Source organism: Equus asinus, chromosome 6, assembly GCF_041296235.1.
Source record: "Equus asinus isolate D_3611 breed Donkey chromosome 6, EquAss-T2T_v2, whole genome shotgun sequence".
NCBI lineage: Eukaryota > Metazoa > Chordata > Mammalia > Perissodactyla > Equidae > Equus > Equus asinus.
Genome location: NC_091795.1, coordinates 80,547,436 through 80,574,054, shown reverse-complemented (window position 1 = coordinate 80,574,054; position 26,619 = coordinate 80,547,436). Strand labels below are relative to the sequence as shown.

At 44.9% G+C, this 26,619-nt stretch overlaps 1 protein-coding gene across 2 annotated transcripts in view; it reads left to right on the top strand.

Moving 5' to 3' along the window:
- The first annotated feature begins 523 nt into the window (after positions 1 to 523).
- Positions 524 to 26,619, top strand: part of DPYSL5 (dihydropyrimidinase like 5) — a 91,588-nt gene continuing 65,492 nt past the window's right edge. Inside the window, exon 1 of one of the 2 annotated variants that reach the window (XM_014850319.3) lies at positions 524 to 845. The gene's annotated coding sequence lies outside the window, so the exon portion shown is untranslated. The remainder of the gene's footprint in view (positions 846 to 26,619) is intronic. The other variant, XM_070512419.1, reaches the window with a different exon arrangement.

The window sequence follows — 26,619 nt, the reverse complement described above, 5'->3', positions numbered from 1 at the left end:
AGCTCTGGATGGAGAAGCCTTAGCTCAGCGCCTCCGAGAGAATGAACTCCGGGTTCGAGCCCCAAGAGGGGGTGGACGCGAACTCAGGCGGCCCCCAGATGGCCATCCACTCGTACGTGAGAACATTTTCCTGTAACGACCGCTCCTGCCCTCTCCGCCCTGCAGTCCCGCCGAGCGCCCACTTTGAAGGCCTCGGACAGGGTCTTGGCGACCCTAGCCGGGCCCAGCAGCGAAGGGCGGGCCCGGCAGCAGCCGGGCAGACGCGGCCGGGCATTGTTTTAGCCCCTCCAGTGGGGTCCTGCAGGGGGAGGGGAGGCGGTGTGTCCTCGGGACCAGCCCCGTAGCCCTCCCGGGGGACGCGTGCATTAGCGCGTCCGAGCGTCCGAGCTTTGTGAAGTGTCGCCAGTCACCATGGAAACCCAAAGGAACGCGGGGAAGGGCGCGAAGGGGGTCGGCGGGGTCTCGGGCGCCTCCCTCTGCGCCCCCTCGGACCCTGGCCCTGCAGCAGGGCCTGTCGGGAGTTGTAGTCCCAAGGCGGCGGCCGCGCGCGGCGCCGAGGATGCGGGGCGCCGCCTGTCCCCGCCTCCCCTAACCTGCTAGCGCGAGGTGGGGAGTACTGGGGAGGAGCCGTCGGGTCGGTGATTGGCCAAGGCCGCCTTCAGCACCCCCACGTCCCCTCCCCCGCTCGAGGCTTCGGACTCCAGCGCCTCGCGCGCTAAGGCGGCGATCGAGCGAGCGCGCGTGCAGCCGCCGCCGCCCCGAGCACCCGCAGCTCCGGCGCCGCGGCGAGACCGAGGAGAGACTGACCCACCGACGGAGCCTTGCAGCCGCAGCATCCCGGAGGAGTGGGTGATGGCGGGGCGGGCGGTGGGCTTATTCTCCCCGGGCTGGGACATCCACCTCACGCCCTGTTTCCCTGGGAGGCGCACAAAAAGGCGGGGATGGGGGTGCGCCTAGGGGCCTAGCTGCAGGGGACGCGGTGGGAGGTGTGGTTTGGGATTGGGGTTGGGGGCGGCTATAGGGGCTAAACTGGAGCCGCAATCTAGTCCTCTTTGTACGCCCACAGGGCTCCGTGCGGTGCCTTGCGCATAGTAGGCATCTAATGTGAGCTCGTGGGATTGCAAAGAACTGGGGTGAGGAGGTGGCTTGGTTGAAGGGGTTTCACTCCTAGCACACAGTAGGCGCCCAACCTCGCTCGTCGAGGAGCCCTGAATGGCTGGAATGCTGGGCGGGGGCTTCTCTGGCTGCCGGCCCGTCCTGCCCGAGGCCCTAGATCGGCGCTGTCCTCGGCCCCCACCTACCACCCATACACGCACCCTCGGTCCATCTCGCAACCGGGTTGGGATTTGCCCAACCTGGACCGGACCCGGCGGCCCGTTCCACCCGTCCGGCTGAAGGAGCGGACGCCTGAGAATGATTCGCCTGCCGCCTCCCAGGCACCTGCCGGAACCACAAAGGCCGCCTGCTGCTGCCCGGCCTAGAGCGGGTGCCGAGCTGTGTCCCTTCGCTTGAGCCCAGCACGGGAGCCCTCCCCGCAGCATCGATCTTGGCGGGCAAGAGACGTCGACGCCTCAGGCCTGGGGAGGGGGCAGGAGTTGGGGCTGGAGAGAAGCTGGGATGGGGAGAGGCGGAGGCAAAGCCTCCGTTTGAGCAAAGATGGGGAAATGAGGAAGCTGGGTGGGGACAGGTAACTGGATCTGGGAGGAAGGAGAAGTGGAGACCAGGGTTTGAGGAGGAAAGAGAAGGGGGCGGGTGTGAGGAGGGAGGGAAGCAGCTTGGAGCAGGTGGCGCGAGACGAGGCGAGGCTGGGGCTGATGAAGAATGAGGAGGGGAGGAGAGATGCAGGAGGGTGGAGACCGACTGGGTCTGAGGAGGGTAGACGCGAGGGAGGAGACCGGCGCGGTGCGGGGGAGGGTCTCCCTGGGGAGGGAGGTCTCCGGGGAAGGGAGGGGCAGGCAGCTGGGAGGCCGGCCCTGGGCCTGAAGACCCTCAGCTCTAGACATGGGGCCTGGCGGTCCAGGTAGCCGGCTGGGCGTGGCCTTTGGACAGGCGACAGACCCAGGATGGCGGATCCGGGACCCGACTGGGCTGTCTCCGAGAGGAGCTTTGTCTCCAGGCGTGACACAAACCCGTAGGGACTCCCTTAGGATTTTGTGATAATCCGCAGCGCCGCAGGCACACCCTTTTCTTCGCGGAGCTGAAAGGCTTGGTCCAGCGGCAGATGCAGCCAGGGAGGCGGAATGGGGAACGTCTCCTGCCGAGGAGACCCGCAGAACAATAGCCGGCACTGGTATCCGCCCGATAACGAACTAGGGCCCCCCAGAACTCACATGTGCAGTTTTCTGCTGCAGAAAACGCTCCCAGAGAAATCTTAGGGCATATGCACGTCTCTTGGGGTTTGTGTTGGGGCACCAAGCCCCGCCGTTAATTCCCTGGTCTGAGTTGCACGTCCCCCTAGACTGGGGGGCGGATAGACAGCCGCCGTCCCCGGCTTTGGTGCTTTCTGGCTGCGGCTCCACCGCTCGCCCCTTGCTGTTGACCAGCAGCCGAGACATGGCGCGGCGGCCTGGCAGCGACCTGGAGGTCGCCTGGGTGCATAACGGGCTCCCTGAGCGGCCGGCTTTGTCTCTAAAGCGGCCCACACCGAAGGTCGGCGGTGTGTTCACAGAGGAAGCAGTCAGGGCTGGTGCGGATGGTGGTAAAATCTGGGAGAAGCGCTCGTGGAGATTCCCGCCCAGGGTGCGGCTCTTGGTCATGGAGCCTGCAGCCAGGGAACCAAAGCTTTCCTCTGCCGGTGACCACACCCAAGCCCGTGTGTCCATCCTTTGCAGATTTCGCCTGTGTTATCTGCTGACCTAAGACGGGACGGCTCTGTGATAGGAGGTGGCTGCTTGCCCATGGGAAAGCAGGTGAAGAGAAATGGAAACACAAAACAGAGATTCACAGAGCTTTCCATGCCTTATAGCCTTCCTCACTGTCTAAGCACCTTTCATGGCAGGCTGCAGCGTCTTGATGTGTGAAAGGGCAGCCAAAAACCAGAATGCGGTTTTATAGGTTTTCTCTGATAATTATTTAGCTGATATGAAAGATGAGTCTTTAGCATAAGGTTTATACTTTTAAGTTATCATTCATTAAAAAGAAAAAAGAGCAAGGCAGAAGCATTTTCATTCCAAGCGTAGAGGAAGCTTGGCTAAATTGACAGAGCATCATAAGACTGATGTGACATATTTGCCATTTGCCGTTGTGTTAATTGATGAGCCTTTTGGCTCTCTTAAACTAGTCTTGAAACCTCAGGATATTCTTTCTTAACCAGTTTGATACATAAGGTGAGGGGCTGTGATGTCACGGTTGGCTCTTGTCCAGAACGTATGGCGGTTGCCGGCCTGAAGGCCTCCTATGTGGGCTGTGCTGAGTGGCCACAGGAGAGCAGCAGTACGCTCTATCTTGTGACTTAAAGGGTGGCACTTTGAGGAGGTGCTTCTCAGAATTTACAGAACAGGTCTGGAAGGACTGGAAGCTGGAATACTGTTCACTGGATGTTCTTAACTAAATTAATAGACCTGTCTATCTCCAGAGTAGGTGAAAACCATGAATCTCCGTATTAGAAGACCCAAAATATGACGCTGAAAGTTTTTTCTTATGAAAAAGCTGTGATAGGAAGTGTGTTTTCATGTTATTACCCAAGGGGAAAAGTTTCAGGAGGGAGTGTTCTGTAGGTTTATTATTTTTGAAAGAATCTTATAGATTTGTTTAAGGGTGTAATCCTATTAAAGGGCTGTGTGAACATCCTATCCAGTCTTTTCCTCGTGGGGAGTCCCTAAATGAGGCGCGCCAATATGACCAGCCCATTTCTACAGGGAAAATGGAGAGAAAGCAGCATCCCCCTCCCACCTCCTGTGAAAATGCCTGGGAGACAGGACCCAGAGGGCAGAGGCCGGTGGCCCAGAGAAGGACCTTATGTCCCCAGAATTCCAGGATGCCATTTGTAACTCCCATCTCCCTGACCTTGGGGACCTCAGCGAGGTCATTGGGCGTGAAGACCTGGCCGTTTTCAGCATAGCCTCTCTGAGATGCAGACGTAAGCCAGGGTAGTGCCAATATTCTCAATACACTGCGTGTTTCCGCCTCTGGAAACAGTTACACAGCAAGGCAAGTCTACACAATTGGCCAAAATTAGGTTTGGGGACTTGGTGTAGGCTTCATCTGTGGTACCTCCACCTCTCTCTGTCCTCCTCCTGTCGTGGATATCTGAGAATTTTCCCTCCTTAATAATAACTCCTCTGACCCAGGATGCAGCGTGATCCAGCGTTAGCTCCGGGGAACTGTAGGCCAAAGGCCATCATAACTGTGGACAAACATCTGGGGTGAATTAGGATTTAGATAAATATTGAGAGCCAGAGAAGTCAATTTTACTAGAAAAGAGTATCGAAGCCCAGTCTATCTTTCTGGTGTTAAAATTAACCAAATTCTGTTGGAATCTAATCCTGTTCATACATTTTTATTTTCTGATCTATAAGAAAAATATTTTAGAAAAGTCTCCTAAGACTTAGTTCCAAGGATCCTATAGAATGACAATAATACAGAAAGTCTTTGTCACTGTGGAAACCTGTAGGGAGAAGTTGGTGTAATAGGAAACCAGATGAGAATAACAAGTAAGAAGGTGTTTGATTTTATTGCATTGCTAGTGACTCAGTAAATGAGAAATAATTTCAAGATTGCTTTGCCTTGAATTTTTTATATGAAGACGAGAGGCTCAAATACTATAGTATAAATCTTTAATGAACCTTGATATTTATGTCTACATAGTATGTATGACATCATATGCTTTAACAAAACAAATTCACGAAGGAATATTGTTTATGATGTATTCTATTTCAGTCTTTGAAACTTGTTTAATTGAAAATAAATGGACTTAACCGTAGCTTCCCCTGAGCCCCTCTCGCCCTCCCGTCCGTCACAGCCCAGTTCAGTGCTTGTTCCGGTGCCTCGTCCTGCCTGGACGCCCTCCTCACAGTCCAGACTCAGAGGCAGTGTGTGTAGGAGGGAGAGCCTGGGCCAGAGCCAGAAAGCCTGGGGTCAAATCCCAACTCTGCCCCTTTCTCTGTGTCTACCCTTAGGCGTTACTTTTCTCTCGGGGACTCAGTTTCTCCATCTGTCCCATGAGGATTGTATGAGTTAACATATGTATAGCACTGAGTAGTGTCTGACACCTGGTAAGTGCTCGATAAACATTAGTTATCACCACGTCACCATCATCATACTCTCCCCCCGCGAATGTACGCCCATGAAAACATTTTGATTCCTCATGTAATCTTTCATCCGGAGGAGCCAGGACAGGCTGCTGTGGGGTACCAACAGTGGGAACAGAAAGGATGATTAAGTCCTCTTGCTTGAAGCTCCCACCGTTGCAAATAGTAGGAATAGCTCTGTGCTGAGCCTAAGCCTCTTTAAGCACAGCTGTTTTCAGCAGCTGAGAACTTGCAGAGTTAAGAATGTTCCAGAAGTGCTCTGACCCCAGCTTTGCCAAATCCTCCCCGTGTGTGGAGTTGGCCTGGCATCTCACCCTGCTCCTACACCGTCTAAAGGAGCAATCAGGCGTCCGTAACTGGTGAGGTGCTGTTGTTCCGAGGCTGTTCTGTTTTTGGTGTGGGAAAGAGCCATCATGTTTGATTGATGGCAAATTGTTGGGAATAAAAATATCTCAAGTTTTCCAGCTAAGAAGTAAACTCAGCACCACAGGATTACTTATTTAATAAACACTTTCAAAGCACTCACTCTGTGCTAGGGGTTATTCTAGTTAAGTACTATTGTCATCCCCATTTTACAGAGGAAGCAACAGAGGCACAGAAACCGCCCAGCTAGAGAAGTGGCAGAGCCAAGCTTCAAACCCTAGGAGTCTGCTTAGAGTCTGTGTAAGTCAGGGTTCTCCAGAGAAACAGAACCAGGAAGGATGGGCTTATGCCACTGGGGGGGCTGGCAAGTCCCATATGTGGAGGGCAGGCCAGCAGACTGCATACTCAGGCAAGGAGCTGGTATTTCAGTCTGAAGGCAGAATTTATTCTTCTTCAGGAAAACCTCAATTTTTCTCCTAAGGCCTTCAAGTGATTGTATGCAGCTCACCCACATTACCAAGGAACATCTTTACTTAAAGGCAACTGATTGTAGATGTTAACCACGTCTACACAATACCTTCACAGCAACACATATACATGAGTGTTTGATTGAATAACTAGATACGGTAGCCTAGCCAAGGTGTCACGAAAAACAAAGCATCACAGGGTCCATGCTTTTAAACACTACTCCGAGCTAAGTACCTTCAAGTTTATGATAAACTAGAGAACTTAGCAACGGGCAATTCCATTGCAAAATGGTGCTCCTCGCCTTGTTTAAAATAGAATTTGGGCCTCTTTTTCATCCATGTAGCTTCTGATGCAAAACGTTGCTCAGAGTAAGTGTTCAGTAGAAAATATTGAAAGAATGACTGACTGATTTAAATAATATTTTACATGATTTTCCATCCATTGAGACCTCCGGCTCCCCATTTAGATTTAAAGTCATTTGGTCCAAGTGAGGTTGAGGTTTGGTTTTATGAATGACTAGATTCTCTTGAAAAAAGCAGAATATCTGCATTCTGAATTGAGCCTTCTGTCACTCCCCACCCCCCAACATGTGTCCATTTTTATTGGCTCGGCAGAGTTTTCTGGGTCTCAACTGCCTCAACTCCTTGTGAATGTGTCTCCCACACATTAGCCGTGCCCAGTACTCAGTCACACTATCTTTGTGTCACTTCATTGTCCATTTACAGGCAGCCCCTTTGTTGAGTTCAGATCTGCATGGGCTCGCTCTAATTTCTCAGCCTTGGGTCTTTATTCTCCCTGCTTTTGTCTGGTCCTGTCTTTCTCTTTGTCCTTCTGCAGAAGTATGATCCACTATTGAGGGAGATGTCGCCTCCTTTCTCATTTTTACCACTTCAGCCAGATTTCTGTCTTTGTGGATCGATATGTTCATTCTGTTATAAAACTCAAACATAACCCCTCATTTTTTCATTTAATGTCTTTTTGCTCTTGTTTCCAACACATGTGAAACTCAATTTTAATGAAGTTACGTAGATTGTTTTAAGTTTGCCATGTTGCCAAGTATGGGCAACATGAATACATAAAATAGTGACTTTTGAGAGGTAGGGTGGATGAGGGTGTATTTTTAAAATATTTTTATTTTTTAAACTTTTTAGTGAAGTGTAACAGATGTACAGAAAAGTATACAAATCTTAAGTATGTAGCTTAATGAATTTTGGCAAACTAAATATATCCATGTAATCAGCATCAGATCATCAGTACCCAAAAGCCCACGTGAAATCCCCTCCCAGTCGCGACTCTTCCTCCAGGGTCGCTAACTAGCGTCCTGACTTCTTACGGCATAGATCAGCTTTGCCTATTTTCGAACTTTTTACAGATGGAATCAGACAGTGGGTCCTCTTTCGTGAGTGGCTTCTTTTGCTTAACGTTATGTTTGTTGCATTTGATTAGCTTATTTTCATTGCTATATAGCATTCCACTGTGTAAATGTACCACAATTTATTTATCCATTATGTTGTTAATGGGTATTCGGGTAGTTTCCAGTTTGGGGCTCTCATGAATAGTGCTGTTGTGGACGTACTAGTACGTTTCTTTTGGAGAACATATGTGTGTTTCTGTTGGGTATATACTTAAGAGTAGAATTGCTGGGTCAAGGGTACGCATATGTTGTGTTTTAGTAGACTGTGCTAAATGGTGAGAGTAATAGTAACTTTTAAAAAAAGACACTCTGAGGGTGCAATGCTGTGATTAAACTATTTTTGGAAACCCTAAAAGCTGGCATAATGTTGTGGCTTGATCGGAGGTTGCTTTCAAACTCTTACTCTTCAGCAAAAAATAGAACTTTAAGCTTTGTGTGACTCTGAAATGAAAAATTTTAAACTAACAGTTGTGTTTCAGTCTTAGTCTTGCTATAGCAGTTTCCTTACTCCCGTTTCTTAAGGACAAGATGAGAATCAGATTATAATTGCAGTTTGGGTCCAAAGATCATTCTGGAGATATCCTGTCAGCCTTGAACAACATTAACAAGTGATTTTTATTGTTGACTATTTTGTATTTCTTGTATTGGGTCATATAGCAGTTTTGAATTTTGTGATTTCTGGGGCTTAAAAAATTCCTCAGGGGCCGGCTCCGTGGCCGAGTGGTTAAGTTCGCGCGCTCCGCTGCGGCGGCCCAGGGTTCGGATCCTGGGTGCGGACATGGCACCGTTCATCAGGCCACGTTGAGGCGGTGTCCCACACCCTACAACTAGAAGGATGTGCAACTAAGATATACAACTATGTCCAGTGGGTTTGAGGAGATAAAGCAGGAAAAAAAAAAAGAAGATTGGCAACAGTTGTGAGCTCAGGTGCCAATCTTTAAAAAAAAAAAAAATTCTCAAAAAGTTATCTTGGAATCGCAGAGTTCAGATTTCTTACTTGGGAATTAGAATTATAGCATATGTCCCATTTTTTGTGGGTTTCTAAAAAGACTTTAAAATGGTTATGATTCTTATAACTGGATTATAATGGAAAAAACCTCTATACCTACTGAAAAACAATGAAGATGAGGCGCAGAGATATGAACAATAGCCTTCAGAGTGTGGATATCAGGTAAATCCATCTCCTCTCCATGGCTGGTCTTCATTGTTGGTCCAGGAGAGACGGCAGTGATAAACATGGCCAGTGTGGATCAAGGGCAGCAATTCAGGCATAATTATAGGATGATGGTGATGAAATCTGTGCTGACAAAGGAACATGACAAGGCAGTCATGAATGCCTAACTTGGCTGGGTTTTCCTTGTGAGACCCTCTCACAGCCCAAGTTGTTCCTGAGAAGGATTTTTTCCCCGTCACATGGCCTGGCATGTTTGATATTGGTCCTCACACAAGCAAGTGAGGGAGATCAAATTTATCATTGCTTTAAAACCTGGATTTACTGCTTGAACTCTGAGTCCCTTAAGCACTTAGATTTTCATATCTTTTTATAATATAGGGTTTAATTTTGTACTTTAAAATGTATAAATATGATATTCCAATGTTTAATCGATTATAAAGCCACCTATAGACCATTTTGCTAATACAGCTAATGTACTTTTGGCTTGTTCTGTCAAACCATTGTCCACATGCTCATGATTTTTACAGTTGTAACCTCAACATGGATACTGTTTTGTATTCTGTTCTTTCATCTGACATTAGAGAAAACTTTTCGCATCTCCACCTAATTTAAAAATATAGGCTTTTAAATGGCTGCCTGCCATTCCATTGGGATGTACTATATTCTGTTTAGACATTTACTTACTGAGGACCATTTGGGTTATGTCCATTTTTTCCGTTATTTTAGATAGTGTTCACATCTTTGTGAGCATCACATAGATTATTTTATTACCCAGAGGATAATATGTGTTTGAGAATTGAGATTCTCTTACCAAAAAAGGTTTTGGTATGGGAGTTGCAATTTTACCCTTATAGTTCACCCATAATACCTGATAGTTTTCACATAAAGAGAAATGCATAAATACATATTAATTCCATGACTTAAGGACCAGCTTCACAAAGTTCCCTCATCAGAGAATGCTTTCTAATCAGTCTTAGTTGGCAAGTTGGTCATCAAAGAATTTGGGTAAAAGTGGAATAAAATTGGCTAAGATAATCAGTCATTAAAAACAGGACTTGCAATAATAATTTGGGGGGCAAAGGAGTCCATGTAAAGCTGATTTTTATCAATCAATTCTATAAAATTATGCTGTTTCTTAATAGCAGATAGCATGCAGTGTTGGCCACTGTGAAAGAAGTTAAATGGTCTCCATGTTGTGGAGATGAAACAGTTATGAGGAGTGTCCAATGCTTAGTTAAGTTCTAAATATCTGGGAATAGAATGCAAATAGCCAGGAACTGGAAATGGATGTTGGAGCAGCAAGTGAGAGAGAAGTTAACTAACCATTCGATACCTGGACTTAACTTGCACCAAACTATTAGGGGCTTGAACCTCTTCTGAGACCCGTGCATGTTTCCTGAGCGCCTGCATGGAGCAGTGCGATTTCCAGGAAGGAGCTTGCCCATAGGAGAGAGACGGGGTTTGAATCCTGACTCTGCTGTTTCCTAGGTGTGAGAGACTGGGGTAGAGTCATTCAGCCTCCCCATACTCGGTTTCCTTGTGAGTTAAAGGGATGTTAATGTCTTCCTCACAGGTTTACTAGGAGGATTCATGGGATATTATGCCTGGAGCCTGGTGGGTGCATGGTAAGCACTCAGTAAGTGGAGCTAATGCTATTCTCTAGGTGCTGAGTTAGGTGCTTTGAGAGATATATAGATATATAAAAATACGGTCAAAGATACATGATTGTCAAACAAACAGGCCGGATAATATGATAATTGATGTGGAGGTAATAGAGAGCACATAAGTTCAGTTAAAATGGCTCAGTTCCCTCCTCTGTACAATGAGGAGATGGAAACTAGATGATATTTGACAGCGTTGATGTTCTGTGACAGCCATGTTGCGTTGCTGTTGAAACTCACGACTCTTAACCAGCTAAAATTGCAGACTTGCAGTTTGGCTGTATCTATCAAAGTTAAAATTGCATATACTCTTTAACCCAGCAATACCACTTCCAGGAATTTCTCCTAAAGCTATATAAGCACATAGGCGCAATGAAAAATAGGAAGGGATGTTATTGCAGCATCATTTGTGCTAGCAAACAATTGGACCCAAACTAAATTCCCATCATTGGAGAGCTAGTTACATTACATCATGATGCGGTCTTACAAAGAAATATTATACAGCTATTAAAAAGAATAAGGCAGACATTTCTGCTCTGACATAGAACAATCTCCAATATATATCATTGAATAGGAAGAAAGTGGGCAGAACAATATTTAATGCATGCTGCCATTCATGTAATACAAATTACATACATTTATGCTTAACTATGCTTAGACTGTCCATGGAACCTATGGTGGTGCTTGTCTCTGAAGGGAGGGCCTGGGGAAAAGTTAACTATGTATATGGTTTTAGATGTTAATCATGTATATGTTTTATCCATTTAAACAATAATAAAAAATAATTTGGCAGGCCTGCCTGGCTCTGGCTCACCCTGTTAGAGACTCGAGAAAACTTGAGAAGGGTGTGGTTCTTGGCCCCATGCTCATGGCTTATGTGCTCAGGGACCCCCAGATGAAGGACCCCTAAATAAGATGCAAGCATGCAGAGTAGGGCTTTTGAGCATAGTGAAGAGACAGGTTGTGTCGCCCATTCAAAAAAGAAAGGCTCTGGGACAGGAGGCGGGGATGACCCGTTACTGCGGATTAACAAATAGCATTTCCAGTATTTCCCCTTCTAGTCATTTTTATTCAGGAAAATTTGGTTCAAATTTTAGGACACAGAAGATGAGAAGCACTAATGGGCATCATGACTCTCCCACAGTAATGTGCGCATGTGCTTATTCCTGCATCCCTTCCTCTGTGGAAAGGTGTTTGTTCAACACCTGCAGTGGGCCAGGTGTCATCATAGGATATTGGAGTTGAAAAGAACCCCAGACAACATGTACCCATTTCGCAGGGGAGGAATCTCCAGGGCAGTTTACCTTCCAGTGAGCTGCTCAGTGCAGAGTGTCTGGCCACCTTGCCCTCTTTGGTCTCGAATGACGGGTTGGGAGGCCTCTGGATCTTCCTGTAGCATTAGTCCCCTCATGTAGAGTGCTCATTCCATCCTGCCTTGGGTTTTGGTTACTGTGGACATGTTTTCTCTGGAAGGACTGTGAAGACAGACTCTTGGTGTGTCCCCCGCCATGATCCCCGACTCCTGGTGTTCACACCTTTGTGTAATCCTCTCTCCTTGAGTGTGGGCAGGACCTGTGGCTTGCTTTTAAACAATAGAAGATGGCAAAGGTGATGGGGTGTCATTCCCATCACTGTGTCATGTGCTAGAAGACCCCATCTTGCTAGCAAGCTTGCTCTAGAGACTTTCCTTGCTGGCTTGATGAAGTAAGGGGCTATGATGGGAAAGCCCACTCGGCAAGAAATTATGTGGCCTCTAGGAGCTGGGAGTGGCCTCCAGCTGAAAGCCCGTGACCACAAGGAAATGAATTCTGCCAGCAACCTGAGTGCACTTAGAAGCAGGTTCTTCCCAGCCGGATCTCCCAGTGAGGCCACAGCCTGCCCATCACCTTGTTCGCAGCCTGTGAGACTCTAAGCAGAGAACCAGGACTCCTGACCCACGGAAAGTGTGAGGTAATAAATGTGTGTTGTTTTAAGCCACTAAGTTTGTGGTAATTTGCTACACAGCGTAGAAAACTAATACAGAACTCTCCTGGGGCACTGTTTATAGTCCATGTTCTCCTTGCCCATTTTGCCCCACGAACTCATTGCTTCATTTGTCTGTTAATCTCTTTCTGGTCTTTGCTCTTCCTTCTCCCTCCCCACCCCCACCCTACTCCTGGCTTCTTCTCTCAAGAGGTGGAGAGCAGCTGTGCTCTGACCCTGACAAGGCTGATGGAGGTCATCGGGACAGTGGGCACCTCCAGCCTCTGTGGTGGAGGTCCAGCAGAGTAGGAGATGGCATTTTGCCCAAGTTGGTGGGGAGGGAATCTGGGATGGAGCTATGCAAAGGAATTTTCTAGAAAGCAGTTATGGGGGTGGTCCACACTCAGTTATATGGCCCTTTTCAATGTGTACAACCTATTCCAGAAATTGTTTCAGCCTGTAACTGGTTGAAACAGTGGTGGTGGGGAAGGTACTTGTTGAGTCCTCTTTTTGGAATACACTCCGTAGCATCTGACACATGCATTCTGAGGGCCTCTCCACAGAGGGAGAGATGGTCCCCTACCCCCACCGCCCAGTCTGTAATCATCTTCCTCAGAATCCACCTGGAGAGCCCAGCCCCTTCTCACATGTCACCTGGATGTCCCTTCGCTTTCACAGGGAGCCAGCCACCTTCATTGCCCTGGGCCCAACCCAATCCTCAGAGCTCGGCTCTGCCAAGCCGCATCTCCCTTCACGCCCTTTGCCACAGCTTGGACATGGCTGCAGATCCACCTTCAGACACTGCTCCAGGCTTTGGCCCCCTCACCGCCGTTTACACTGGTTCAGTTTCAGCTGCTGACCAGGAGTGGTGGGGACATTCTTGATACTGCTGCCCAGACCCGTACCCTGGATGCCCTCCTAGGAAGCTGTTTCTTGATTTGTGGACCAGGCTGGAGTATCCATTCTTTCCTGTCACTGCTTCTGAAAGTCTGCCCTGTGTACTTAGCCTGAAGCACCCTGATACAAATTTGAAATAGCTTTGAAGCTTTATTAACAGCTTTATTGAGATACAATTTACATACTATAAAATTCACCCATGTAAAGTGTACAATTCAGCAGTTTTTTTTGTATTCACAGTGTTGTGCAACCATCACCGTACCCTGATTTAGAATATTTTCATCACCCCAAAAAACCCCTTATCTGTTAACAGTTACTCCCCATTCCCCTCCAATACTCCCCCCACCCCAACCCCTGACAACCACTAACCTACTTTTTTATCTCTATAGATTTGCCTGTTCTGGACGTTTCATATAAATGGAATCCTATGTGGCATTTTGTGGCTGTTGAAGCCTCAGTTTGTTTGTTTTGGTGAGGAAGATTCCTCTGAGCTAACATCGGTTGCCAATCTTCCTCTTTCTTTTTGCTTGAGGAAGATTGTCCCCGAGCTACCATCTGTACCAGTCTTCCTCTATTTTGTACGTGGGTCGCTGCCACAGCATGGCTTGATGAGTGGTGTAGGTCTGCGCCCTGAATCCAAACCTGTGAACTTGAGCTGCCACACTGGACTTTAAGTACGCCATGGGGCAATGCCAGAAGCCTCAGTTGTTTTTTGTTTTTTTTTCTTTTTTACTTTTTATTAAGATTATGATAGTTTACAACCTTGTGAAATTTCAGTTGTACATTACTGTTTGTCAGTCGTGTTGTAGGTGCACCCCTTTACCCTTGGTGCCCACCCCCCCACCCCACCTTTCCCCTGGTAACCACTAATCTGTTCTCTTTGTCTACATGTTTAACTTCCACATATGAGTGGAGTCATACAGAGATTGTCTTTCTCTATCTGGCTTATTTCGCTTAGCATAATACCCTCAAGGTCCATCCGTGTTGTCGTGAATGGGACAATTTCATCCTTTTTTATGGCTGAGTAGTATTCCATTGTATCTTCTTTATCCAATCATCGGTTCATGGGCACTTAGGTTGAGAAGCCTCAGTTTTGAACCTTAAAAAAGTAATGCATTGTCTGCACTCTAGCTCACAGTATACTCTTTTTTGTTTCAATATAAAGTTATAAAGATTTTGGAAATTACATACAGTTGAAATATTTAATCCCACTGTGCTCCAGGAAGAGGGGTGCTGTTTGCCCCAAGCTCACGCATGCCACACTCCTTGGGCCCAGCCTAAAGGGCAGACTGAGACAATTCTGACAGCATCTAGATGTCCTTCTATCCAGAGTATGTGAAAATCCAGAAGTAGGATTATTTGAGTAGACAATTAAAGGGGAAGATGCTTAACATTCTCTGAGCATCTCCCGCTAGTCAGGTCCATGCTAAGTAGTGCAGGAAGGAAGAGGTGGAGGGAGGCACTGCCTTGAAGATTGTGTGACTGTTAGTGAGGTGGACAGTGTAACTAATGTGGGGCAGGGCCCACGGGCCGAGAGAATAATGTTGGCCATTAGGATCCATCAGAGGTCTTCTCTTGATGAGGTGTTTGGGGAAGAAGATACGCAGGCAGAAGGATGGATTTGAAATGGCAGAGGGGGCGAGGGACAAGGAGGGAGCTGCTTGGCTGCTGTGTCAGAGGGAGGCCTGGGCAGCAGGGGGAGGGACAGACTGAAGAAGTAGGGGCAACTGAGCACATCCCAGCGCTGCGCTTCCATGTCTTCCCCTTCGGGAGCCTGTGTGCTCAGGAGAGTAACAAGGATGGGGCCCAGGAGGATGGGCAATGAGGAGACCTTGTCTTTATCTGCGTGAATTCGCACAGACTCACTAGTTCCCCTGGGCTTCCAGACCACCCCCAACAATTTTTCTTTCCTAATGAAAATCAATGACAACACAACGACAAGTTTCAAAATATATTTAGTTTAGTGTGTGTTTAAAGTAAGAAAATCATGTGCATAAATGCCAGGTGGTTTTTCTCTTTTTAAGCTTGTGTTAAAATAATCTCTTGTTCTTCCTTTCTTTAGAACCTTTGTTCGTGTCCTTCATGCTCCAGATAGCCGATAAATAGCACAGAAAATGCAATCTTTCCTCCTAATTGTAGAATGTTCTGTTCTCAGTTAAGATGTGTAGATAGGTTTTTGTTTTTGTTTTTAAGGTTATGGTGAGCTTGGAGAAATCAGCATATTTTATTGTACAAGAGTGTATTGTAATGGGCATGGCCCATGAGAAAGAGCGGGGGAAGAGGCTGTCAAGCAAGAGCCTGGAAAACGTACACGCATCAAGGCTTGTTTTGCATTTTTCAACTCCTAAGAAGTAGTCAACACGTTGAGCATTTACAGGGCCCTGTGCCAAGTATGAGCACAGATGTTAACACAAAGATATCTGTACTGCCCAATCCTCGCCCCTCTGGCAATCACAGCCTGAAATGCTACCGGAGGCAGAGGCTGGAGATTCTTGAAGGCAGGGATTCTGTAGTACTCATTTTGAAGTCCACCATCCAGGACAGTGAGGGGCATCTGGTGGGCGTCTATATGCTTGGTGGATGAAGGACACATAGGTTGGCCATACGGAAGGTAGATGCCCTGTGACCAGTGGGGCCCTAAGTGAGAGTGCCGGGTGGGGGCAAGAAAGAGAACGTCCAGGAGTTCAACCTGGGTTTAGACCCTGCCTTCCACACTTAACTAATGTTCTGTGTGATGTCAAGCAAGTTACCTAACCTTTCTGAACCCCACTGTTTTCGTTCATTGTCTTCATTCATTGCAGTGGTGCTGTGAGGATTAGAAATAAGGCACATCTGGTACTGTGCATGGCACGTAAAGGGGCTGAGTAAATTTGACCAGCCTTAAAGGATGGAGAGGTAGTTTTTGCCTCAGTGAAAATAATTGTATTGCTTCCTCTGCTCTTGGTTTTACAAATAATACATATTCACTGTGAAAAATTTAAACAATATTTAAAAGTATAAGAAAGAAAGTGAAAGTCACCTGAAATCCCACAACTCTAAGATAGCCACCATTTGCATTTTGATGACCTTCTTTAATGCATCTCGTTGTGTAGACAAATACACATTCTGTTTTAGTTGTTGACTTTTTTTTTTAAGTTACACTTTTCCCTCCTCCTCCAATATCTCTTTTTTCCTCCCCTGAGGAAGATTAGCCCTGAGCTAACTACTGCCAATCCTCCTCTTTTTGCTGAGGAAGACTTGCCCTGAGCTAACATCCATGCCCATCTTCCTCTACTTTATATATGGGACGCCTACCACAGCATGGCTTTTGCCAAGTGATGCCATGTCCGCACCCGGGATCCGAACCGGCGAACCCGGGGCCGAGAAGTGGAATGTGTGAACTTAACGGCTGCGCCACCGGGCCAGCCCCACCATGTCTCTCTTTTCCACTCCTCTTCGCCAGCTAAATACTGCCTCCTCCCTCAGGAAACCAGTGTAACCAAACAGAGATGTTTTCACCCATATTTTACTCCATACACATCATTGTGTATAAATATATATACATAGGTATTTTTGCCCTTGTTTGTTTTCCAGAATGGGATCCTATTATGTCTATGTCTATGCGTAGATGTCGTGGATACGTGTATTGGATTTCCGTAGAGGTAAAATACATTGTCTCTACAGCTTGCCTTTCTTATTACATCTTGGAAGAAGCTTTAAGTCAATTTGTAGAGATCTAACTTAAAAAATTGCATGATATTCCATGGCATGGATAATGTGATATTGTGATATAATAAGAAATACATATTTGGCCTTCATCCCCAGTTCCTGGCACAGAGCTCCTAAAACTCTTGTAATTTCCTGATCGGAGTGAGAGGAGCATCTTTTGTTATTCATAATAGGCCCCTTTCAATCATATCCGAGTTTACACTAATAAGGTGTCTCTGCAGATGGGAACTGGTTGCCAAGGAAACCAACTAGGTAATTAGAAGGTTGGAACTTTCAGCCCCATCCTCCACCCCACCTCCAGGGTGGAGCTAGAGATTGAGTCAATCTCAAATGGCCAATGATTTCATCAATCATGCGTACGTAATGGACCCTCCATTAAAACCCTGAGGAGTCTGGAGAGCTTCCAGGTTGGTGAACACGTGGGGGTGCTGGGACTGTGGTGCACCTGAAGAGGGTGCGGGGGCTCCACGTCCCCTCCCTATACCATGCCTGGCGCATCTATTGCATTTGGCTGTTCCTGAGTTGTCTCCAGGAATAATAAGTAAAGTGTTTCTCTGAGTTTGTGAGCCATTCTAGCAAATTACTGAGCTCGAGGAGGGGGTCTTGGGAACCCCTGATTTATAGTTGGTGAGTAGGAAGTATAGGTGACAACCTGGGACGTGTGACTGGCGTTTGCAGTGGGAGCAGTCTTGTGGGACTGAGCCCTTAGCCTGGGGGTCTGCACTAACTCCCAGTGGTTAGTGTCACAAGTGTTGTGAGGAGAGACAGTTCTCCTTCAGACAGTACCACAGGTTTTTCAGCCATTCCTCATTGACGGGCGTTAATTTGTTCCCAGTTTTTCCCGTACCACAGTGCTGCTGTGGACCTCTCTGTACATGTCTCCCTAGGTTCTCGGGCTTTTATTTCTATGGATGGAGTCCTAGGAGTGGAGTTACTGAGTCTGAGGTCTTTCTAAAAATTTTAATAGCAGTCTTTTCAGACTGTTTTACGGAAGCATGTAATAATTCACATTTCCATCAGCAACACCCTCACATCCTCCCCCAAGTCCTGCCAGTGTCAGGTATCACCTTGGAATTTTTGCCAGTCTGATGGACGTGAAGTCATAGCTTGCTGTGACTTTCATCCGCGTCTGCTTGATTACTGAAGAAGTTGAACCTCTTTTCGTATGTTGTTGGTTATTTAGATTTGCTCTTCTCTGTACACTTACTGATACCCTGTGCCCATCTTTCTCTTGGTTGTATTTTTCCTATCAATTTACAGGTGTTCATAGCTGTCATATGCATTGCACATGTTTTCCCAGGCCATTTATTGTTTATCTATTCACTTTATTTCCATGATGTCATCTACTTTACCAAATTTTAAAAGTTTTATTAAGACAGAAATGTGACTTTTCTTTTATGGCTTCTGGGTTTCCAGACTGAGTTAAAATGTCTTCCTTGCTCTTAGGTTGTACATGTAGTTTCCTGGGCTTTCTTCTAATGTTTTTATTGTTTTATGTTTTACATTTAAATAAATTCCAGATTTTTGTGTGTGCTGTACAGTAGGGTGCCAACTTAATTTTTTTCCAGACAAAGAGCCAGCCCCATCTTTTAAGCAAATCATTTTTCCCCTGCTGAATTGAAATATCACTTTTGTTGGATTTAATTGAAATCTGCTACCTAGCAGCTTATTCTGCTCTACTCCTCTATTTGTCTAATCATATGCTGATACCATACAGTTTTAATTACAGTAATTTCATAGCATCTTTTAATATTCCTAAGGAAGTCTTTTACCTACCCCACAGTATTCCTTTTTATAATTTTCTTGGCTCTTCTCAATTCCCTTATTATCTATTTCAAAACAAGCCCATTGGGACTTCTAATACAAATGCCATTATGTTTTAATTTTGGGAGAATTGACATTTTACAGTATTAGCTTTTCCCATCTAAGAATATATTTGTTTCATTTTGTTTAGATCCTGTTTTATGTACTTTGAGAAGTTCTATAGGAATCTGTGCCTTTCTTAGTTTTTTTTGTGTGAAACTGTATTAAGGTATAACTTACATACAGTAAAATTCACCCATTTTAACTGTACAATTCACTGATTATTAGTGTGTTTAAAGAGTTGTGCAGCCATCATGCAATTTAATTTTGGAAAATTTCCATCATCCCAAAAAGAAGGCTCAAGCCCTTTGCAGTCGCTCACATTCTCACGCCCAGCCCTGAGCAGCCACTGAACAAAATAGATTTTGTTCTATTTTGCCTCTTCTGAACCATTCTTAGTGTTTTATTCTTTATGCTTAAGTGTTTCACAGTGTTTTTCACTATTGTGAACACAACATTTTTTCCTGTTTCTATTTCTAGCTGGCTGTCTGCTAGTATAGAAAAAAATATGTTGATTTTATTATATTTATCTTGTAATCTGTTATCTTACCAATTTTCTCAGGTTTTCTAGGTATACAGTCATAACAATTTATCTCTTTTTTCCATGTTTATCTTGAGGATTTAATTTTCTTATCTTATTGCAGTTTTTAGGAAATTGCAAACATTGTTTAATAATCGTGGTCTGAGAAGGCATCCCTGCTTTATTCCTGATTAGAATATCTGTGACTCACCATCAAAATGTAATTTATTGATGACTCTTGATGAACTGGTGGAGGCCGGGAAAGTCAAAAGAAGTTTGAGAGAGAGTTGTCTTTCCACTGACGTTTGTCTTCTAAACCTGGTATGAAGTAGTTATACATTTCCTGATCATCAGCTACAGCTGCACTGTGTAGTGCCTTAGCCGCTTAAAAATAAATACAGTTAGGAGTTGGCCCCGTGGCCGAGTGGTTAAGTTTGCGCACTCTGCTTCAGCGGCCCAGGGTTTCGCCGGTTTGGATCCTGGACGCGGACCTAGCACCGCTCATCAAGCCAGGCTGAGGCAGCGTCCCACACAGCAGAACTAGAAGGACCTACGACTAGAATATACAACTATGTACTGGGGGACTTTGGCAAGAAGAAGAAGAAAAAAGATTGGCAACAGATGTTGGCTTAGGGCCAATCTTTAATAAGTAAATACAATTAAAATTTTAGTTCCTCAGTCATACTAGCCATGTTTCAAGTGCTCAGAAGCCACAGGTGGCTAGTGGCTACCTCATCGGACAGCACAGCTCCTAGAGCATGGAATGGCAACCCATGGCCTGGGGAGTCTCTGTCCAGCCTGGCGAGAGAAGAATGATGTTTGCAATTTTAAGGGGTTATTTAAAAGAAAAAAGAATACGTGACAGAGCCCAAATGTGGCCCACAAAGCCTAAAATACTACATTCTGGCTTTTTACAGAAAAAGTTTGGTGACCCCTGATTGAGAGTGCTTTCTCCCCAGCTGAGTCATTTGCATATAGCTTCCTTCCGTTCTTCATACTGTAATGCCATCTAGGTGACTGATGCTTAGTATTTTTCATTAAACAGGTTTGCCTTTTTAACTTAAATTTTTAAAAAATATTTTATCAACACTGTAAATGGAAATATTTGCCATAAATAAATAACTAGAAAAATAAATACAATGAAAGCCAGTCAACGTTATTAAATCCCAATAACAGACGCGACCTTGCTCTTCCCTTTGTTAAAAAGGGGAATTAGCAAGTGCTAGGTAATAGAAGACACACAAAAGAACTGTTTTCCTTGATGTGATCAGACGTGTAGAAAAAGAACTGAAGAAGGAACCGCCTCCACACTCCTGATTCAATGTCACTTATGTCCCAGTACATGTACCTCTAAAGTTGTGTGTACACAGGCTCCTCAGTTTTGGAGCTCTAGGCTGAGGGGAGAGGAGATGGGGGAGCGTGAATTTGGCTTAGGGGCTGGCTAGGGTTGGCCTAACTAGAAGAGCAGTATGTAGACACCTTCCTTAGCATTTCCAGTAAAAGGATGAACCAGACGTATTTGCATTCTCTTTATAGTGTAGGTTAGAGCGCCAGATGTAAATTTATCATTGGACTATATCACTTTAACACTCCACAGACAAGTCATCACTAAGTTAGAGTTTAATGGTATTTCCTCAGCCTTTGACTGATGTTTGCTCTGCATTAAAAATGGCTGTTGGAGAAATATTTCTGCACCTTCTGCAAAACTGTAGTCAAATATTTCTATCATGTTTCTTATTTTCCTTAAAGAGTAATCCAGTAAATTCCTTCCAGGATTATCTACATAGAGAGCAGACCTGCTTTCTCTAAAACATTCTGACTGAAACCTTCTTTTGAATGTTCGCTTGGATGGAGGGGAGCAATGAATTATTTGGGGTTCAAAAGGCTTTTCCTGGTGGGTGACCCAGAGCCTCCCTTTTATTCTCTTTCCTTCCAAAACCATTTCCCCCTCTGCCTGGACTGCCAGGAAGCTTAGCATTGAATATAATTTCTACTAGATTATATCTGTTCTTTGTCTGATTTATCTTTAGCAATCCTCTTTTTAATGTATTTTTGTTGCTTTTAAGTCAACTTTGTTAAGGTGTAATTTACATACAATAGACACAACTGTTTTCAGTGTACATTTCAGATAGTTTTGACATATTTATATACCTGAGTAATCACCACCACGATCAAAATATGAAATATTTCTATAACCCCCAGAAGTTTCCTTGTGCCTCTTTCTATTCAATCCCCTTTCCCCTCCCCCGACCCCAACCAGTGATGTGCCGTCACTCCAGATCAATATTTCTCCAACAGGGGAGAGTTTGCCCTTCAGGGGGCACGTGGCAATGTCTGGAGACATTTTTGGTTGTCCCAGCTGGGCAGATGCTACTGGCATTAGTTGGTAGAGGCCAAGAATACTGCTAAACATCCTTAAATGCACAGGATTCTCCTGTGCAACGATGAATTAACTGGCCGAAAATTTCAACCATCCCAAGACTGAGGAACCCTGCTATAGCTATAGATCAGGCTTGCTGATCCATAGCCTGAATCCAGCCTGCGTTGGCCCGTGAGCTACAAATGGTTTTAATTTATAGTCCTTTCTGATGGACTTCTTTTACTTAGCATGATTTTTCAAGGTTCATCATGTTGTAACATGAATCAGTACTTTTTTCCTTTTTCTTGCTGAATAATATTCCATTGTATGGATATATACCACATTTTGTTTATCCATTCGCCAGTAGATGGACATTTGGGTTGTTTCCAGTTTTTGGCTATTATAAATAATGCTGCTATGAGCATTCATATGTAAGTTTTTTTGTGGACGTATGTTTTCATTTCTCTTGGGTATATACTCAAGAGTGGAATTTCTGGGTCATATGGTAATTCTCTTTCTTTTTGAGGAACTGCCAGAGTGTTTTCTAAAGCAGCTGCATCATTTTTCATTTCCACTGGTAGTGTAGGAGGGTTCCAGTTTCTCTCCACATCCTCATCAACACTTCTCATTATCCATCTTTTTTATTGTAACCATCCTGGTGGATGTGAAGTGGCATCACATTATAGTTTTGATTTGCATGTCCCTGATTGCTAATGATGTTGAGCATCTTTTCATGTGCTTATTGGCCATTTGTATATCCTCTTTGGAGAAATGTCTATTCAGATCCTTTGCCCATTTTTAAATTGGGCTATATGTCTTTTTATTACTGAGTTGTAGGAATTCTTTATATATAAGTTCCTTATCAGATACATGATTTGCATAGTTTTTTCCCATCCTCTGGGAGTTAGTTCCTTTTTATTACTGAATATTATTCCCTGTTTATTTGGAATTAGTACTATATTCACAATTTGTTTATCCATTCACCTGCTGGTGGACACTGGGTTGTTTCCAGTTTGGAGCTATTTTGGAAAAGTTACTACCAGTATAAGTCATTGTGTACACGTATTTTTATTTCTCTCTGGCGAATATCTGCAGAGGGGGACTGCTGAGTAGTATGGTAAGTGTATGTTTAATTTTTTGAGAAATTGCCAAAATATTTTCCAAAGTAGTTGTACCATTTTACGTCCCCAGCAGTGATGCACGAGAGTTCCACATCTGTGCTAACCTTGATATTAGTAGTCTTTTTAAGTTTAGCCCTACTAATGGGAATATTTCATATTTCTAGTGGGCAATGATATTTCTTTCTGGTTTTAATTTTTTTTTTTTTTTCTTTTTCAAGATTTTATTATTTCCTTTTTCTCCCCAAAGCCCCCCGGTACATAGTTGTATATTCTTCGTTGTGGATTCTTCTAGTTGTGGTATGTGGGACGCTGCCTCAGCGTGGTTTGATGAGCAGTGCCATGTCCGCGCCCAGGATTCGAACCAACGAAACACTGGGCCGCCTGCAGTGGAGCGCGCGAACTTAACCACTCGGCCACGGGGCCAGCCCCTCTCTGGTTTTAATTTGCATTACCCTGATAACCAATGATGTTGAACATCTTTTCATGTGCTTATTTTCCATTTGAATATTCTCTCTGAAGTCTCTTCAAATCTCATTTTTTGCTCATTTTTTATTCATTGTTTGTCTTCTTATTACATTACAAGAGTTCTCTTTATATTCCGATATAAGTCCTTGGCCTTGCAGATATGTTTTACAAATGTGTTGTCCCAGTCTATGACTTGCCTTTTCATTTTCTTTTTCTTTTTTGCTGAGGAAGATTCGCTTGAGCTAACATCCATTGCCGATCTTCCTCTTTTTGTGTGTGAGCTGCTGCTGCAGCATGGCCACTGACAGACAAGTAGTCTAGGTCCACGCTCAGGAACTGAAGCTGGGCCACTGAAGCAGAGTGCACCAATCTTAACAACTGTTGCCAATCTTTTTCTTTTTTTCTTTTTTCCCTGCTTTATCTCCCCAAACCCCCCCTGTACACAGTTGTATATCTTAGTTGCCGGTCCTTCTAGTTGTGGGATGTGGGACGCCGCCTCAACGTGGCCTGATGAGAAGTGCCATGTCCACGCCCAGGATCCGAACCCTGGGCCACCGCGGCAGAGCGCGCGAACTTAACCACTCAGCCACGGAGCCAGCCTCACCTTTTCCTTTTCTTAACGGTATCTTTTGAAGAGCAAAACTTTTTTATTTTGGTAAAGTTCCATTTATCAATTTTATCTTTTAGGGTTCATGTTTTTTTTGTCCTGATCCTAAAGACTTTCTTCTAGAAGTTTATAGTTTAGCATTTATGATTAGGTCTATTATCCATTTTAAGTTCATTTTTTTCCCCACATGGATATCCATTTGCTTAGCATCATTTGTTGAAAAGACTACCCTTTCTTCCATCGAATTACTTTGGCACCTTTGTAGAAAACCGATTGACCATGTGTATGTTGGTCTATTTCTGGACTCTATTCTGTACCACCCATAAATGTATCTGTTCTTAAGCCAGTACCACACTGTCTTGATTACTGTAGCTTTATAGTAAGTCTTGAAATCAAGTAGGGTAAGTCTTCCAGTTTTTTCTTTTTCAAAGTTGGTTTGCCTGTTCTAGGTTCTATGCATTTTTATATAAATTTAGAATCAGCTTATCGATACCTGTAAGAAGACCTATTAGCATTTTCAATGAGGTTGTGTTGAATCTCTAGATCAAATTGGGGAGAATTGACAACACTGTTGAGTCTTCCAATCCATGAACACAGTATATTTCATTTGTTTAGTAGTTCTCTAATTTCTCTCAATATTGTATAGCTTTCATTGTACAGGTTTTGCACGTTTTTTTGTTAAATTCGTCATGTTTTTTGATGTTATAAATGAGATAAATGTTTTAATCTTGTAAACTGCCTTATTCTGCCGATTCTCAGAAAAGCAATGGATCTCTTGATAAACTGCAACAGAAGTGGGCAGATTGGGGAGGGCTAGGACTGGAATGGGTGGGGTGGGGTGAGGGGACAACTAGTCATAGACATTGGAGCGCCTTCATTCCTCTGGGCAAAGCACCCATTGTGGTGGAGGCCACAGCTGGTAGCGACCCGAGCAGGCATGTGTCAGAATACAGCAGGTAGAGCACTGTGACAGGAGTGCAGGCACAGGAGGTGAGAGGAGGCAGTTGATGTCAGGAGAGCGTGCTAACAGGTGTAGGGCCTCAGACACATATGAGCAGGCGCAACTGCCTGGAGAAGGCTACCGGCAACAACAAGGAAGGGTGTGCCAGCCTCCTGGGAATGAGATAGCAGGTCTTTTACCAAGCAGGGCTTGGGCACAGGGAATCAGGTACCCGATGTGGAGTCTGGGGTCCGACCCTCAGCAGCAGAAGATTGGAGCGCACAGTCAGGGCTTGTCCAACGCCAGGTGTTCTAACCTGGAGTCTCAGTGTGTTGGATCTGGTCTTTAGACTTGCCCTCGGGGACTGGTCCTTGGCCTGGACTGGGGTTGAGGAGGAGGCTGCCAGGGACTGGGAACCAAGGGAATCTGGCCAGTCCTTCTGGGAAGCAGAGGGGAATAAATTGTAAGTATTTATAAAAGTAATTGGGCATCTGTCATCAGTTCCAACTCCACCTCTCTTCTGGCAGGAGCAGGTAAACAAGAAAAAGAGGCAATGCTGGCGTTCAGAATGAATTAAATGGGCAGACAACCAGACTTCCCGTTGCTCCTATTTACTTGCTTTCAAGAGATGTAGACTTCTCTCTTTTGTTGGCAGTTACTCAGCAGGTGCTTCACAGCCCAGCAAAGGCTGAAGGAAAGGCTCATTACCTCTTTTTGTTTAAATGAATGAAGGTATCTCCACTTTTTCAGACTCAACCTCCAGGAAAAACCTTTTGAAACCCAATCAATCAATTGCTCCATCTCTCCAACCATTCATTCAAGGCGGGCGGCAGCCAGATGGGCTGGGTTAAAGAGGGTGTTCTGCTCCTATTTTGCGGCTATTTGAGAAGACGCTGTGTTGCCTGGGGCCCCAGTGAACAGAAAAGAGGAAGGGAGCCATTCACTATCACCTGTCGAGGTGCCCTATCATTTGGTGTCCTCATTGAAGATGATGCCCCTGCTGCTGGCTTGGTCCCAAGGTAGGGGGTGGGGTGTCTTTCACTGAGATGGGGGACGCTAGAAGAGGAGCCAGGTGGAGACAGAGCGTGAGGAGCTTAGTTTTAGATGCGATGAGTTAGGAGGCCAGTGAGACATTGACAGAGACATCCAATAGGCCTTTAGATGTATTGGTTAAACAAATGTGCAAGAGATGTTACTTGTTAGTGAATTGCCTGCCCTGGCACAGACTTCCTCAGAGTCTACTCTGGTGCTGTGGCCCCCCTTGACCAGGGCTATTGTTGATTCCACAGCTGTTTGATTATAAAAATACTTTTATAGTCAAATAGTAAGGAGAGATTGAGTCCTGCTGCGGTTCTCTTTCTCTGACACAACTGCGGTTAATAGTTTAGTGAATAACCTTTCCAGTTTTTTATGCAAAGAGTTCATTTCTATATGAGTTTTCATACACACATATATGAATATATATGTGAGATTTCACCTATGTATGAGTATATATATATGCATATGAAATCTCATACATAATTACACAAGTAGATACACACCCCGTGGGTCCTGTTCTGTAGCCTGCTTTCTTCACTTAGTACTGTGTCATAGATAAACTCCCGTGTCAATGCTTGGAGATTTATAGGATCCTTTTCAATGGCTGTGTAGCTTTCCATTGTGTGAATGCACCATTATTTATTTAAACAATCCTCGTGCTGACAGAACTTAAGCTTGTTCTCAAAGTATTTGCTATTTTAAACAGCAATGCAACAAAATACCCATGTAATAAATTTTTGTGCAATTACTTTTGTCCAATTATTTCCTTACAAGAAATTCTTAGATGTGAAATGTACATTTTAAGTTTTC